Raw genomic sequence first — 18,280 nt, 5'->3', positions numbered from 1 at the left:
ATTTTTATTGGCCATTGAATAGTAACAGCCTAGAGTTCAACAATTTTTTGTCCGTTATGAACTCTATGGACACCTTGGTAACGACCATTCGACCAAACTGCTCTTAAAACGTTTTAACAAAAATTCAACTTAGGCTGTTACCAAGGTGTTCATAGCTTTCAAACGGTATATCGCAAGCCTCATTTAGACACTTTTAGCGGAAGTTCAACCGAACACCCAAGAAAGTTCAAGCGCTACCCGTTGGGACGAGTCAGTCCGGGATCAGAATATTATTCTCATCCCAAGATCAGAATAGTTTATATATATATTGGGTGAGGAATAGTTATTCTTCACCCCATTTTATTTTCATATCAATCCATCATAATTTTGCGTTCCATAAATTTTGTCTTATTTCATATGTAAAAAGAGACCGTAATAAAATATATAGATACCATAAAAATATTTTATGTCATGTAAAATCACAAACACAAAAACATAGCGTAAAATATACATAAAATGTGTTTTTCTGGTCTTATGACCTATATTTTTGTTTTCATATATATATATATATATATATATATATATATATATATATATATATATATATATATATAGGGTCACGCTATTTGTCACCCTGGGTGAGAAATAGTTATTCTTCACCCCTCTCTATTTTACCATCAATGCACCATATTTTTACGTTCCGTAATTTTTTTCTTACTTCTTACCTGAAAAGAGAACGTAAGAAAATATTAAATCACCGTAAAAAATATATTATGCTATGTAAAGTTATGAACTTAAAAACATAGTGTAATATACATATAAAATACACTTTTTCTGGTCTTCTCACATATATTTTTGTTTTCTTATGCCAAATTTTACATAATGAATCAATATGGATGTAATTATTTATATACAACAAAAAATTATTTATGAAACAATCATAAGATTACCTCGGGTGAAGAATAATTCATTCTACACCCTGGGTGATGAATACCTATATATATATATATATAGGTCGCGCTATTCGTCACCCTGGGTGAGGAATAGTTATTCTTCAGCCCCCTCTATTTTAACATCAACGCACCGTATTTTTACGTTCCGTAAATTTTGCCTTATTTTATATATAAAAAGAGACCGTAAAAAAATATAATCAACATAAAAATATTTTATGTCACGTAAAATTACGAACATACAAAAATAGTGCAAAAAATACAATGAATTCAATTTTTTCTGATCTTGTGACCTAAATTATTGTTTTTCTTTTGTCAAATGTTACGTAGTGATTCAATATAAATGTAACTATTTGTATTTCAAATATAATTTATTTGTAAATTGATCGTAAGATTATCTCGGGTGAAGAATAAACTATTCTACACCCTACTCGTTGTTCATGAGTAGATGAGGAATATGGTGCATGTACAAGACAACCCAATTTATGCATGTTCTAAAGGTAAACTACATCGGGATTAATGTTTATAGTTGTTATCATGATTTATGGAAAAACTTTGTTACCATGCTACAAATAATGCTAATAGTGTTTGATACATTATCCCCTTTTTGGTATATGTACTTGTTTTAGATTCAGGCAGGTGTGTATACCATTAAAAGAACAGTTCTTTCAAGCTTGCAGAAATAGAATGGCTACGCACATCTCTAAAGAAATGAATTTCCTACATGAGAACAATATATATAACTCACATGAGATTTCTCAAGACCACAAATCTTCTCATGGATGAAAACAAGGTTTTAGGGCTCCTTTGATACAAAGGAATTTCATTGGATTTTTGGAGGATTTGGATCCGTAGGATTTTTTCCTACGATGGTCGTTTGATTCGTAGGATTGAAATCCTTTGGAATTTTTTCATAGGATTCGTTTGTACTACATTTTGGAGGGAAATTTCCATCCACTCAAACCTCTTTGTAGAATTCTTTTATTTTTCCTGTGCTATCAAACACACCTCCAAATCTTGTAGTGTAGAAAAGGACATGCCACTCTATTCCTACGTTTTTTCTATTCCTGCATTTTGAGAATCCTACGAATCAAAGACGCCCTATTATAAGTCAAGCTATGCATTTTATCAAAAAGTTATCCTACTGGTATTGTCTCCTATAGTTAAATACTAAAATAAAGAAAAAACATCCTTTTCAAGTTGTAAAGGTTGCAGATTCTGATGTCGCACATATGGAAGATAGTTCGGTCACACATCATAAGTCATGCGATTACAAAGCACATGTTTACTTTTGCCACTGTTTTATGGGAAAATTGGGAACAACTAATTGGCAAGGTAACTGCAATTATTAATATTATTATTATTAGACATGAATATACTTCCATTTTTCACTTTATTTGTAAGTAGTATGTAGCTACTTCTAGAGTTAAATTGATAATTGTTCTATTTGTCCACATCCTTATGATGTCATGGGAAACAACTCATCCTTAATATATCTGTTGTTGAAATTCATATAGCAGGGAATGTTTTCAGTAAAAAATGCATACGAGAAAGCTTAAATCTGAAACACCCAATCCTATGAACGGTGGCTCTCCAGGGCAATTCTAAATACTAGATTGTGATAATAGATTTATTGCAAACATGATTAGTGTCCCGCGATACAAGGACACATCAACTACTAATTTGCACTTGGCGCTAAATGCAATGGCTTAGCAAAATAAGCCACTATGTCGATTAGTGTGTGGTTTTTGTTCCTCTTGTTCATGTGACTAGCATTGTCGTAGACATCCATTTTAGATAACATGTTTGAAAAAATGTAATTTTCTAAGTACCTCTGTAAGTACAATGTATCTTTTTTGTTAATAAAATCAAAGGTTTATTCTTTTTCTAAAAATTATCCTTTCACCTAAAATAAATGGTTATCGTGTGAGATGAAACAATGTGTTTTTCTGTACCAAGAAGGGGATGTATGCATTATTTCTATATACAAATTACCCAAATTGTAATTTGTTATATGGAGGGTCTTTACAATACATCTCGGCACACCGTCCAAAATTTATGGTGGACTCATGAGCTGGCGCAGCAAAGTGCGCATGTTGCTTCTAATAAGTGTGATCTGCGAATCACATCTCAAGTATGTCAAGCTTTTGTATATACAAAACGGTCGACAACTAAAGCATATGGCATAGTTAACTAGACCCGCACCTCATATATATACTAAGGTGTACCATAGCCTCAGGTTGTTTCTAAAACTACCTCATAATCTCGCATACGGCTCGCGGATGAAGGGAAGCGTTGCATACACAGTAGTTGTTTTCTTCATTGGGTGCCTTCTTGTGGTTGGACAATGTAAGTAAGCATCACTATCGTGTACTTTTTTTATGTATAATAGTATCTATGTAATAGGTCGCCATGAGCCTGAGAACACCTACAAAGATGACCATGCCAACACGACTACGCTGGCCTCGTCATTTGGAGAGAGCAAACTTACCTTGAAATGGTGTCTCGATAGAGATTGTAAGGACAAAGGTCAAAACTTTCAAAGCTGGACAAGGATTTATTTATCCAAAACCATCATACTTGGGTCTAAGGTAACAAGTAAAAAGTTGGTACTAGAATTAAATCAGGGCAAAGAAAACCATTGGAACTGCGCTTAATGCGTATCAGGAGCACTCATGCTGGAATTTGGTTGTGAAAATAGCAAAACCGACAAGTGTGTCCCGCATGTTGGTCCAATCTTTACCTATTAATAAAGCATCTAATGCTTCTATCGTCCGTCTAGAAAAATACCCTCAAAGTTGCTACAAATTACCAGCCATGCCACCCGTAAGTCAAGGCAACGGTTCGTTTTTCCAAAGTCCCGTCGTGCTCAGTTCTTTTATACCGCAATACTAATGAAAACCAAAGATGTAAGAGTAGAAGAGTGGCTAACGCCTAGCCCTTTCACCCTGGAGACCAGGGATTGAATCCCGGATGCTACTATTTTTCTTCCTTTTCTCCCGCAACCCTCCCCACCCCACACACATATGCGTTAATGGGCCGGCCCATGTGCGCGGCTTAACTCCTCTATTTTCCATTTGATTTTTTTCTTTCTTTTTCTCATTATGTTTTCTTTCCTTCTTTCAACCAATTCAGGATTTTAATCTTGAAAAGTTGCGATTTTTCAAAACCATGTTTAAGATGTATATAAATTAAAAAATGTTAAGGAAAATCATATTTTTTTTGTGGATTATAAAAATGTTGGTAGTTTTGCAAAATTGTTCACCAGTTATAAAAAATATTCAGTAAATAAAAGCATGTTCATGATTTTGAAAAATGATAGTGTATTGAAAATATATTAAGGATTCCGAAAACAAATGTCCATGAAATTTTAGAAAATGTTCACATAAATTAAAAAACACATTTTTTTTAAAAAAAATAAGTTTTTTTTTAAAACTGATCAATTCAAAAGAATACAAAATTTTAAAACAGTGTTTGTCTATTAAAAAACGATTAAAAGAATATGTCTAGGATTTGATTTTGAAAGTCTTTATTTGTCTAGGCATTGGGAGTGATTCATGGTCGATGAGATTTTTTTAAAAGTTTTAAACATTTTCTTGCACAATATAATGAAAAGTATAGCGTGCAGTGGCAAGCTCATAGCCTTGGAATTTACCACGTGGAATGCACTATGATCACGTAGACATCACACCATCATCAACAAGGGTGAAAGGAAAAAAATAAATGGCAATATGGTGAGCCACTGTGTAAAAATAGAAGATATTCATATGTCACGATATTGAGTTATACTTATTTCACTAGCGCATAGTTTATTTGTCTTCCGTCGCAACGCACGGGCATATTTTGCTAGTGTGGCAAAGACTAATTCAAGTCAACGTTTTACCCGTTGAGGTGGACGAGGGACCCACTAGTCAGCCACTTGTCCTCTTAATCCTTTTATCTTCTTCCTCCTCTCTTACTCTGCCCTGCACCGGCTGGTCCGGAGCGGAGGCAAGCGTACGCACGCGTTGGGGGAGATGTCCTTTGAGAGGAAAGGGAGGAGGCGCGAGAAGGGTCCTCTGGCGGCGGACGTGTCGGCGGTAAGGTTCAAGGGTGGCCAGTAGCATTGATGACGGCGAACTGGGCGGTGGCGCAGCTCGGGATTGTGCGAGCGCTGGGTTACGGCTAGCAAGTGAGCGAGCTAAGCAGCTAGATGGCCTCACGGGAGCACTAGGACCTCAGTACAGTGCTCAGGCATGATCAATTCTTCTCAAATGACGGTGGCAGAGAGGCACGGCGGCCGAAGCTATCGGGCATGGCAGATGAATTAGTAATGGAACGAAATTGACTATGGGGGAAGGGTGAAAAGCAGAGGGTATCACGGCAATTCAGATGAACAGGCGAGCGAGGTCAGGGGTGGTTTGAAGGTGGTGAATTCGACGGCGACGACCGGCGGCTCCGAGGTTAAAGATGCGATCGATTCAGTCATTCTGCGGCATCTCGGCTCTTGTTCGTCGTCAAGGATGACCAGTGTGAGGCAAAGCTCTAGGACATTGTGTCTCAGAGAAACTACGGCGATGGCCATGCTGGGGCGAAGCAGCGTCGTCAGCTAGCACTCGGACGACAGCAGGGAGGGGGCTGGAGGATGGGAGCGAGCTCCAGATGAAGGAAAAAACAAAGAGGAAGATTATGTACGTCGAGCTAGGTTGTGCCTAGCTTGAGCAAGAGCTCGGCTGCCATGGGCATGGTCCTCTCAGTTAGCAGGGGTTGAACCGCTCACAAGCTACTCGAGGCAATGCTCCATAGAAATAGAGATGTGATGGAGATAATCATGTAGTCAATGACATGCGGGGCCCGCATCTCATCTGCCACCTCAGTCGGTTAAAGTTTTTTTTGTCCTTGGTCTTTGCCACACAGCGCAGGATTCACTTGTCGGTTTTGCTGTTTTCACGATCAGTGCTTCGCCTTACACATTAGACGTGATTACGATGGTTTTTTCGGTCCCGACTCAAATCTGCTATCAAGTTATTACCTTAGCCCATGTCATGGTTTTGAATAAATAACTCCTCGCTAAGGAATTACATATGTTGCATCACTCTGCAAGACGTATCGTGTTATCATTCCTATGAATAGTGTCAGAAGAATGGTTCAAGTTTTCTCCAGCCAACGGGTGGGCATCAACGGAATAAACCACTATAAAATAATGTGTTGATTGATGCACATGGTACCTTTCCATGAGTTTATATATTATTGCTATTATAAATGACTTGAAATCTCATGTGGCCAATCTTGTTTTATACAGTGTGGTGCGAAGCAACATGGTCCAAACGTATCATCATCATCCATCTTGACATACCAAACAGGTGACATCGCTGATTTTTTTTTTTGGACTTAAAAATGTTTTATCTCCTAAATAAAAAATCCAACTAAAAATCCATTTTCGTCATTAAATCCGTCTAGGCGAGATTTGCAAAACTAGATCCTATATTGATATGTTTCGGCGATTTTTCTTTTGTCAAAAAGTTACCATGATGTTTATAGTGAAGTTGTGATAGTGTCTACACTAAAGTTCCATGATATGTTTCATCTATTTTGTTTTTCTAGATTTAAAGCTACCATTGTATTTCAACTACTTTTCATGGCAATTTTTATTATTGACCATGAAATATTTTAGTATTTAATCATGGCAAATTTAATTCATGGATCATGACAATTTTTAGTAATTCACTATGGCAAATTTAGTTTATAGATCATCCCAATGCCAGTTTACAAATCATGCCAATTTTAGTATTTCGACCATGGCAATTTTAGCATTTTGACCATGGAAATTATTTTTTGTATGAACCATAACAAATTTTAGTGCATATATCATGGCAAATTTAACTAATTCACCGTGACAATTTTAGTGTATGGTTCATGGCAATTTAAGCCATTGTCCATGCATTTTTAAAGTAATTGACGATGAATTTCTTTTTAGTTACAAATCATGTCAAAATTATTTGATAGATCATGACAAATTTTAATAATTCACCATGGCAAGTTAGTTTCTTAATTCTTTTTTTGTAACATGTCAAAATTTAGTTTAAACATATAAGAAAAAGTAGTTGAAATATGTCATGGCAGTGTAAACACCATGTCAATTTATGTGCAATAGATATGGCAACTATTAACCCTAAAAAAATGACAAAACATATCGACATGATATTTAGATTCGAAGATCTAGTCGCGACGGATTAATGGTGAAAACGGTTTTCAATTGGATTTTTCATTTACAAGATAAAAGACTTTAAAAGTTAAAACCCCAAAAATTCTCGCGGCATTATCAGTTTTGTGTATGCATGCAATGAAGTGGCACTATCTAGGATCATGGGGCATCCGGTCGATGCTCTCCCCGACCTGATGTCCAGTGGATATCACGATCTTGTTCTTATTTACTGAAATAATTTGTGCCATGAGTCGAGCTTTGAGTATAAATTTGAGTATAACTAAAGAAAAGGCAACCGTGTTAAAAAAGAACTCAACCCGTCAATGTTAGGAGAAAATAAAGTCCATTGAATTCGTAAAAAAAGTTCACGACTTTCGTGTTAATTCATCCATAAGGCCATAACGAGTTACGTATGAAAAACGTTCTATTTGAAGCACCCTTATATATACATCCATCTTACCTTCATCGACTAAAACTTGTATTGTACAATTTACATGTCCAAGGTATATTTTTCGCTTCCGTTATAAGAGTTGTAACTTGCTCGTGAGACTCTTGTTTGTATTAATTTCTTAAACTTCACTCCTTCCAAAGTTGTTATATATATATGTTGCGGTTCTATCAGAGTTTTGTTTTGTTACTTTGTTGTTCTCATCCACACGACACGTTATGTGAATAGGATCTTAGAATCTTTACTATGCACTTTCTAACGGACCATCATTATTGAATGAGTGTCGACAACGGTGGGTCTTGGTGGTACGGAGTAGCGGGGGTACCGACGGTGAACGTGCATTGATGGACGAGCGTTGGATGGTGGCGTTGTCTCACGTCGTGGTAGCATCGACAACCGTTGGTCCTGACAAGGTCGATGCATCACTATCTGCTCTGAAGACGGATTGGTGAAATTTAGTGGCGGCGTCCTCTACAACATGAGCATGCGGCAACCACTAAGAGTGCAACCCACGGGTGCGTGTACCGGAGCCGGCAATGCGGCTTGGTTGCGGCCTCCGGTTTTAGAGGTTGGGCTTGTGTTTGAGGTCTCGGTATGTGGCTCAACAGTTTGCACTCTTTTATCAAGTTAATAGGAATGACAACACATGTTACCTAGATGGTGGCTTCAGATTTCTTAATGTCTTTTTATAAGGTCCAAATGAATAATTAATAATATGGTTGCATGCATCAGCCTGATGCACAGGCCGGAGGTCATCTTTGTGACGCCACGGTAAATTAAGCTACTCCCTGCTAATGGTGCCACGTCACCGGGATTACTGTTGGTTGTTTCGCCTAGTTTCAAACCGATCCAAATTCAAATTAGAAATAAAATCAAAACAATAAAAGTTTTCGGATCTTAAGATAAACAAATGTCGGGAGAGATATAAAGATTCCCTAATGATTTATAAAGTGAACATGGCATTTATAAAATTATTGCAGTCTCTATATAATTAAAACATCAAGCTATTTAGAAAATAAAAAAAGAGAAATAAAACCCTGGCCCAACTGGGCCTAGTGGCCCAGTCGGCCAGGCCACCAACCACCCGGACGCAACCCTAGGCCCCCCATCGCCTCCCAGTTCCCTGGCCGCCGCCACCCTCCCCATCGAGCCCCACCCCCACCCACGAGAGCCCCCCCCTTCGGCTCTCCTTCCCACGTACCGCAACCCACACCCCACCAACCCCCACGCACCGACAGCCCCCACCTTCCCCACAAGAGCCCCCTCTCTCTCGGCTCTCTCCCTCCCCACGATCTCCCTCTCCCCCCACGGGCCTCCCCTGCGCCAGGCCCCCTCGCCGCCCGTACCCTTCCTTCCGCTCGCTCCCCTCATGAGGGCCTCCTCCCCCTGGAGCGGGCCCTCCCCATCTCCCAGCGCCCTCGCCTCGTACCCCCACACGCCTCCCTCCCCTGATAGCTACTCCGACCGAAGCCCCCCGCGCCGGCGAGCCTCCTCCTTCGCCGCGCCTCTTCGCCTCTGCCCGGTTGCCTCGCGCGTCGCTGCACCACCGGCCGCCATCACCGCGTCGCGCCTCTCTCCCTCAACCGAAGCCCCCTGCACCGAGCCCCTCCTCGCCCCAACCGCGGGCACCGGCCGCCGCTAGCCTCCGACGCCCTCCGGCGGCCCCCCCACCGCCCGGTCTCGTTCCTCACCACCGGCTTCGCCCCCGAGCCCGCTGCCACTCCCCTCCAAACGGGGGTGAGCTACTCCCCCTTTCCTTCCTTTTCTTTTCGGTCCCCTGAGTCGCCACCATCGGGCTGCATCGAGGACGCGTGCACCCGTGCCTACATTGCCGTTGCTCGGCTGAAGCCACTACTACAGTACCCTCGAGTGGTACTGTAGCTGTAGCTATCTTATAATGCTGCTGCTACTTGGACCATCTATTTTACAGGAGCAAAACACGGCCTAATATAGATGAAAACTATATGAACATAGAATAGACATAACAAACTTCATTTTATTCAATTGGACCAGCCTCAGATAATGGATGAATTAATTTCTATAAACATGACAAAAGTCTATGATCTGTTAAGAGCGATAACTAAAAAAAGATTTATTGTCTTAACTACTTCAGTACTGTAAATGGGCCTGTTACACGAGTTGTTCATGCCATCTAATGGCATGGCCTTGTAGTACTGTCGGAGTAGAGTAAAACACTTATATGAAGTCTCTCCATTAGAACTACATAATAATAGTTATAGCCTTCGGAAATCACCCAAGTGAAGTTTTAAATAAATAATTAATTAATTAATTAGATAAATTAGTAATCTGTTGATATAAACAAATAATTAGAATAATTAGAGTATGACACGTGGGCCCCCCACCAAATTAATCTGATTAATTACTATTTAATCTTAAATAAAAACTTGTGTCTATGACGCATGGGACCCACTTGTCAGTTGACCAGTCAACTGTTGAAGTCAGCATGACATCATGCTGATGTCATAATAGCATTTTATTATATTATTTAAATATGTTTTTATTTCCTAATTATTGAATAAAACTTTAAAAATTAATATAAAATAATCCGTAAGTCAGATCAAAATATTTTCAACATGAAAGTTGATCAGCAGAACGAGACGAACCCGGATGCACGGTCCATTCGTGTGTCACGCGTCCCTAGCATAGCAAACATGGAACATTTCCATCGTTTCAAGTCTGACCGGTAGTAGCCCGAGACCCGAAAAATATCGTGAGATATTCTTCCGACCCGTCTATGACGGGTATTGCTGCGTTAGCTCATGTCTAGCCTGCATCTTGCCATGTCATGCATTGTGTTGCACCATTGCTATTATTTATTGTTTCTTCCCCCTCTTCTTACCGGTAGACCCCGAGACTGACGCTGCTGCCGGGTACATCTACAACCCTGCCGATTAGTCCTTTGCCTCAGAGCAGCAAGGCAAGCAAACCCCCCTTGATCATTCCTCTATCGCCTATGTCTTTCTTCCTACTTCTTGCATTAGTATTTTGCTACTGTTGTAGTTAGCTCCTATATCTGATGCATAGCCTATTTTTTGATGAACTGCTACTTTCAGTCATGTACCTTTAATATGCTTAGTATAGGTGGAGTAGTCATCCCCTCTGACCCCGTAGTTCAGTTGCCCCGCTTGTTTTCAAATCTCGATCCCTGATCGACAAGCCAGACCCGACACAGCACATACACCCCCCTTAGTTGTACGACGCTACAGAGATACTATCGGGTACCGAGGGTGACACCTTGCTAAGTACTCCTGATGATATCTCTGTAGTATAGCTAGTCGGTCATGGTTATCGAGGGTGATTCCTCTTTCACCATTCCCGACGATGCCTCTGTCGTACAACCCCTCAAGTGTGGGACCCCCGAGGGTGATTCCTCTGAGCCCACCTTGACGGGTACATCCTTCAGAATCCAACGAGGGTGATACCTCGGATTCCCCCCGATGTTATACCCACACAGTTACTCGACCATGTTACTGGGATCGTTGATGTTTAGTTGTAAGACGGGTGGATTCCCGTGAGACTGTGTTGTTGGCCTAATTAAAATGTTAATGGATTTGGGTATTTGATCTGGGTTGGTCGGAGACCTTTTCGCACTAACCGGCTACGCGAGAAGAATTATGGGTACTCGGCGTCGCGGTATCAGCCGAAGCTTTTTAGATGCCAGCAATGTAGCGGCGCGCGCCCGAGTGGTCCCGATATGCATCGCTCTTGTGATTAAGGGATGCTAGGAGTGACGTCGGCCGCCCACGCCACGTGCAGGAGCGCGAAGGGGAACTGGGTCCACGAACCCTTTGTGCTTAGGAGTTAGACCGGCGGGCTGGCCTCTCTGATTAGTCTTAGGTGGGGCTGCGACGTGTCGATATTCCGAGGCCGGGCAGGACCCAGAAAAGTATGTCCGGCCAGAGTGTTATCGAGCGTGACGGGACATGTGGTGCACCCCTGCAGGGATGAAAATTAACTATTCGGATAGCCGCGTTCACGGTTACAGGACGACTTGGAGTTGTGCCCCGATCTTATACAACTACAATTATTACTTAACTGGAATTACTTTGCCTCGGGATTGCTTCCTCGCAGGGAGTCGAGGGAGGATCTTTAGGCGTGACCTCACTTTAATATTGCTGCAACAATATGACTATTAATGTTTTACCCCTGTTCTACTCTCGTCTATTGCTGCAAGACCCTGAAGATGCTAGTCTTCGATAGGACTAGGCCTTCTCTCTCTATTCTCGCATTGCTGCAGTCAGTCCACATATAACCCCCCTTTCTTTGATACTGATGCATACTTAGAATAGATCTGATGTAAGACTTGCGAGTACTTTGGATGAGTACTCACCGCTGCTTTGCTCCCCCCTTGTCCCCTTGATCCGTTTGCTGCGACCAGATGATGGAGCCCAGGAAGTGGAGTTTCCTGCCGACGCCTGCCTCCCCGATGGTGTCATCTTCGTGGAGGCCGCCGATGATAGGAGTAGTTAGGAGGTTCCCAGGCAGGAGGCCTCGCCTCGTTCGATCGTGTTTCTTTTGTGCTAGCCTTCTCTAAGGCACCCCATGTTTTTATGTCTGTACTCAGATATTGTTGCTTCCGCTGACTCGTGTGTTTATCGAGCTTCCGTTTTCTAGCCCTCGAGGGCCCTTGCTTGTAATATGAAGCTGATGTTATTTTATTTGTGTCTAGAGTTGTGTGGTGATATCTTCCCGTGAGTCCTTGGGTTTGATCGTACGCTTTTGCGTGTATGATTAGCGTACGACTAAACCGAGGGCGTCACAATCTTCCTTCTCAATTTTTTTATTAAATGAGTGACTCATGTACTGAGGACTTGAATTTATGCATAATTATAAGTAATTAATAAAATGAGTGCATGCATCATCCTCATGACCACTTTCGCTCATGCTACCAAGAGCACACAAACTTTTAAGCTATGTCAAGCAATGTTGCTCCGGCTTAGTTGCATCATGTGAGGCTTTTTATATGATTGTCTAGAGCTAGATTTGCATAATCTTGATTCCAAGGTCCACCAATACGGACTATACTCTAGTGTTCAAGCAAACTCATAATTAAGGGATGTCCATACTAAAAAAAGGGTCGCGATAACCATCACACGTGTGATAGAAGCAACAACAACCAGTGGCGGACCCATGAAAGTGACGCCCCGAGCGACAAACAAAGGGCTAAAAACTATCTAAAACAACTCTAGTTTCAAGGCATACTAAAGTCAATCTATGTTGCCTAACTAATAAGAAACAAACATAATATTCAATGGCAGCATTTGTTCCATGATGGGTCGATAATAAAGCAAGACAAATCAAAAGACAATATGTAGTATGGATAGATGATAAAAAAGATTTATACCAAATCAAAGGATTGGTTGATCTGAGCTTCCCATGGCCACATCTTCAATAGCATCAACTAAACCTTCAATCATCAATTTTGAAATGCAAGTCAGTGCATAATATAGAAGGTAAAATAGTTAATAATAGATGCAAAATGTGAAAACTTACTTCTAGGACAAGGCAAAACACCTTTATGTGCATGATAACCTTGGAATTGCTTGATGATCTTTGATTCTTCAACAGTAACAAATACATCTCGCTCAATGTAACATACCATTCTATGATTCATCCAATCATCACCCATTTTTTTCCTCAATCCAATCTTGATAATGCTCATTGCTGAGAATGATCTTTCCACTATTGCGGTTTCAACAAGTGAAATCAATGCTAACTCAACAAGACGATAAACCAAGGGAAAAGTTGTGAGTGATACGTCCATTTTGCATCATGTTTTCACGTTGATATTTATCGCTTCCTTGGCTGTTATTTCACTTCACGGTAGTATTCTTATGCCTTTTCTCTCTTATTTTGCAAGGTTTACATGAAGAGGGAGAATACCGGCAACTGGAATTCTGGCCTGAAAGTGGAGCAAAGTTGAGATACCTATTCTGCGCAACTCCAAACGTAGTGAAAATCAACGGAGATTTTTTCCCCAGTATATAAAAAATACTGGGCCGAAGAAGTACCGGAGGAGGGCCAGGGGGTGGCCACAAGCCTGCATGGCGTGACCACCCCCCAGGCCGCGTCATGGGGGCTTGTGGGCACCCTGTTGGCCCACTTGCCCCCCCTCTTTTGCTATATGGAGGGTTTCGCCCACAAAAAATCAGAAGGGAGCTTTTTCGTGGTTTTGCCGCCGCCACGAGGCGGAACTTGAGCATAACCAATCTAGAGCTCCGGCAGGACGATCCTGCTGGGGAATCTTCCCTCCCGGAGGGGGAAATCATCGCCATCGTCATCACCAACACTCCTCTCATCGGAGGGGACTCGTCACCATGAACATCTTCATCAACACCATCTCATCTCCAAACCCCAGTTCATCACTTGTAACCAATCTCCGTCTCGCGACTCCGATTGGTACTTGTAAGGTTGCTAGTAGTGTTGATTACTCTTTGTAGTTGATGCTAGTTGGATTACTTGGTGGAAGAGTTTATGTTCAGATCCTTGATGCTACTCCTTACACCTCTGATCATGATTATGATTATGTTTTGTGAGTAGTTACTTTTGTTCCTGAGGACATGGGATAAGTCATGCTAATAATAGTCATGTGAATTTGGTATTCGTTCGGTATTTTGATATGTTGTATGTTGTTTTTCCTCTAGTGGTGTTATGTGAACGTCGACTACATAACATTTCACCATTATTTGGGCCTAGAGGAAGTAATTGGGAAGTAGTAAGTAGATGATGGGCTGCTAGAGTGACAGAAGCTTAAACCCTAGTTTATGCGTTACTTCGTAAGGGGCTGATTTGGATCCACTAGTTTAATGCTCTGGTTAGACTTTGTCTTAATTCTTCTTTCGTAGTTGCGGATGCTTGCGAGAGGGGTTAATCATAAGTGGGATGCTTGTCCAAGTAAGGGCAGTACCCAAGCGCCGGTCCACCCACATATCAAACTATCAAAGTAACGAACGCGAATCATATGAACATGATGAAAGTAGCATGACAGAAATTCCCGTGTGTCCTCAGGAGCGTTTTTCCTCCTATAAGACTTTGTCCAGGCTCGTTCCTTGCTACAAAAGGGATTGGGCCACTTTGCTGCACCGTTGCTACTTTTGTTACTTGTTGCTTGCTGCGAATCATCTCACCACGCAATCACTTGTTACCGACAATTTCAGTGCTTGCAGATTTTTCCTTGCTGAGAACCACTTGTCAGATCCTTCTGCTCCTCGTTGGGTTCGACACTCTTACTTATCGAAAGGACTACGATTGATCCCCTATACTTGTGGGTCATTAGTGTGCATATCAGTTTTAACCATATTAATGGCAAGATGACCAAGATCATTGCAATTCATCAAATGTGGATCAACTCTTGCTTCTCGAATGAATGAGTCTAGTTGGTTTCTATGGACAAAAGTAACTTCATATGTAGAGAAGTCAGCAACATACATATTAGCAAGATCTACTAGTTTGTCTTTACTATAATTAGCAAATGAATTCTTGGGATCAAGACGGGCAATGCATCTCAGCAATTGAGTAGACCTTTCAGCAAAGCGATTGTTTAACTCCACAATAAGTTGATCATGCAACACATTGAATATTTCAATTTTGAAGTGATGGATGTAAGTTACCAATTGCCCACCCCAAGACCTTGAACGCCCATTAGCAGTTCTTGTATCTTCCATTTGGCACTACAATATTGTATTTGACACAAAAGTCAGATACCTCTTTAAAGAGCTCATCCCAACCATTTTGCCTTATCTCTTGAATATCCTCCAATGTGGTTGTAATCAATCCAACAGCACGTACAATATGTTGATTTTTCATTTGCAAGCATTGTGACAAATTGTTTTTCTTGCCCAATAATCTAATCATAATATGCAAGATGAGAACAAATTCAAAGGACTCCATGTGCTTTATCAATCCCGCGGATGTGCTTCTTTGGGCAACATTATCTGCATCGTTGTGTAAATTTTCTAACACCTTAAGAACTGGTTTCCACATCTCAACAATACTACACAATGTTTTATGATGTGATCCCCATCGTGTATCACCAAGTCTTGCAAGGTTAGTGTCGTGGTTTTTTCACGGCAGATGTCCTCATGAAAGGACTTAATACTGGAGCCATCGCATCTTGGTGGTGACTCAAAGGGGTTAAGCGGGAGAGACGCGGCGATTTACCCAGGTTCGGCCCCTCGGGAGGAGGTAATAGCCTATGTCCTGCTTTTGTGTGTATTGATATGGATTCGATTACAAGGAAGGCGTAACTCGCCTAAACCTAGCACTCGATGGTTTTTAACCTGTCCCCTGGGACTTCGCCTTTATATATAGGTCGATTCCCTAGGGTTTACAAGGATTCCTTCCTTTCTACAACTCGTGACCATTGCGGTCTCTAAATCGCCATCTTCCAAAGCTGGGAGACCCGCCAAGAGCCATACTCGTCGTACGACCTTGATTCGGCCAAAACGAGGCCCAACTAAACATTTATATGAATTGCCCAATGGATAACCCGGCCCAACTAGGGCGGGTCATCCACTGGTTACATCCCCAACATTAGGCCCCAAATTGACTTGAACCTTTCTTCTTCATGCCAATACCTCTGCTTCATTGAAGGAGATTCATTCCCTACTTTTCTTCGCCTGTCAAAAAATTGTACACCCGCCATTGCCTTTGGGCACTGAAAATCCCTTAAGTCGCTAGATCATTACTAACTGGCCTTTTCTTATTCCTCTTTTTTCGGGAAGACCGCCACAACTCCAACGGATTTTTAGCACATTGTTATCCCGAAATCTTCGGCGCGCATTTATAGCGAATCTTTTATCCCCCGGCGGTTCCCGCTGATGGCGCCTCGATTCCAGCACCTGCCTTGATAAATAGGCCGGGGGGGGGACAGAACTGGCGCTTCCCACCTACCAGTCCTGTCACCTTCCTCCCCACCGGCGCAGCGAGAAAAACTCATCGCCCCGAGGAATCCGCCGCCGACCGTGCTTTCGGCCTTCACACGAGGAGCTTCGGTGCCGCCTGTGGGCTTTCGCCGTCGTCCATTCTTGCGCCGCAACCAACACATCCGCTGTCGTCATCGTCGACTGCTTCGCCGTCGGTCACCTCGCCATTTACCACAAACTTCGCCGCCGCCGGAAACCTCTTCGCTCGACGGGACGCCAGCGCTTCTCCAGCAAATCCCATCACCATCGGCTCTTCTTACCCAACAGTATCAGGTTAGGCGTCCACCTATTTTTAGGAGTAGATTCACTCTCCGCTTGAACTCCCGCCATTGTCGTGTTCTTGAAGCTCCTTGCATATAGACGCTACCTGCTCTGAATCGATTAACACGAACGTTGGTAGGATAGCTAATGTTCCGAATACTTTTACTTATCCGCCTTTACTCGTGAATATTTGAAAATAATGTTTCCGCCAAGCGAAGGGCGTCATCCGATAATAAACTGTCGCGACCAGTCATTTTCTTTAGGTTTTCTCGTCTGTCTGGTAGATCCATTCCTTATTTACTATTTGCAAAAAGTTGTTTGTAGTCCTCATCTCCTGGTACTTCAAATGAAACGCTTTTACCGTCTTCAAAACGTAGCCCTTGAGAATAACCACACTTCCATAAGTCGCCATAGTGACCCAACTCGCCCCTTTGATCTGGCGGGTCAAACCTTTCCTTAATCAAAGTACTCGGCGGGTTAAATGAACTAATTTCATCCCATACAATAGGTGTCCAAGGCATGTAATATCATACTTTACTTATTTGTAGTATGGGCGCCGTCTTCAAGAGTGACTGGCTTCCTACCAAGGTTGATGACTCCATATTAGCCGATTACGTGAAAACGGGCAGTTTGGATCCTCAGGATGTTATTGGCTGGCGCACCGGGTTCGGAGAAGATCTCCCTAACCCCAAACAAGGGGAAATAATCGTTTTTGTTGAACACCTGGAGCGAGGTTTTAAGCCGCCCGGATCAAAGTTTCTTAGGGACGCCTTGACTTTCATGAACGCCCGTCTCCAGGATCTGGGACCCAATTCCATAAGTAATTTGTGCCAATTCCAAGTTCTTTGTGAGGCTTATCTGCGGATCGAGCCTTCTGTCCCTTTATTCTGGCATTTTTTCCATCTGAATCGCCAAACGGAATTCCATAACGGCCCCAGCTTGGAACTTGGTGGCGTCAATGTCCAGCGCCGCAGGGATAGCCCATTCCTCTCACTCACCATGCCTAGCCATCCCAAAGGCTGGGGCGAGTCTTGGTTTTACTGTCAAGAGACGTCTCCTGCTGGCGAGAACAAGCTTCTGGGTTACAGGCCAACTCGCCTTCCGACCAACTTCAAGCTTCCAGACAAGCTTACCGAGGAGGAGGAATCGGAATTCATCCCAATACTATCTGAATTAAGATCTTTGACGAACAACGGCCTTACCGGGGTCGACCTAATCCGCTGCTGGGTTGAATGGCGTATCCTCCCTCTGAGCCGCCGGGATGGCATGATGTGTGAATTTGATGGCACCCTGGATCATCCTCAATGCTATTTTCGCACAGCTTTAACGGAAAAGGATATAGTTACCATTATCAAAAAGCTGACTGGCGAGCCTGCGGGAAAATGCGGCCAGATCGGCCTTAAGCCTTTCTGCAAAATCAACCCGGCGCCCAAGGTAAACAAACCTAACCCGCCTTCGGTCTTTATTCTTTATGCTTCATTTGTATTGTGGTTTCGTAACATATGCCATTTCA

Source organism: Hordeum vulgare, chromosome 2H (assembly GCF_904849725.1).
Source record: "Hordeum vulgare subsp. vulgare chromosome 2H, MorexV3_pseudomolecules_assembly, whole genome shotgun sequence".
NCBI lineage: Eukaryota > Viridiplantae > Streptophyta > Magnoliopsida > Poales > Poaceae > Hordeum > Hordeum vulgare.
This window is presented reverse-complemented; position numbering follows the sequence as displayed.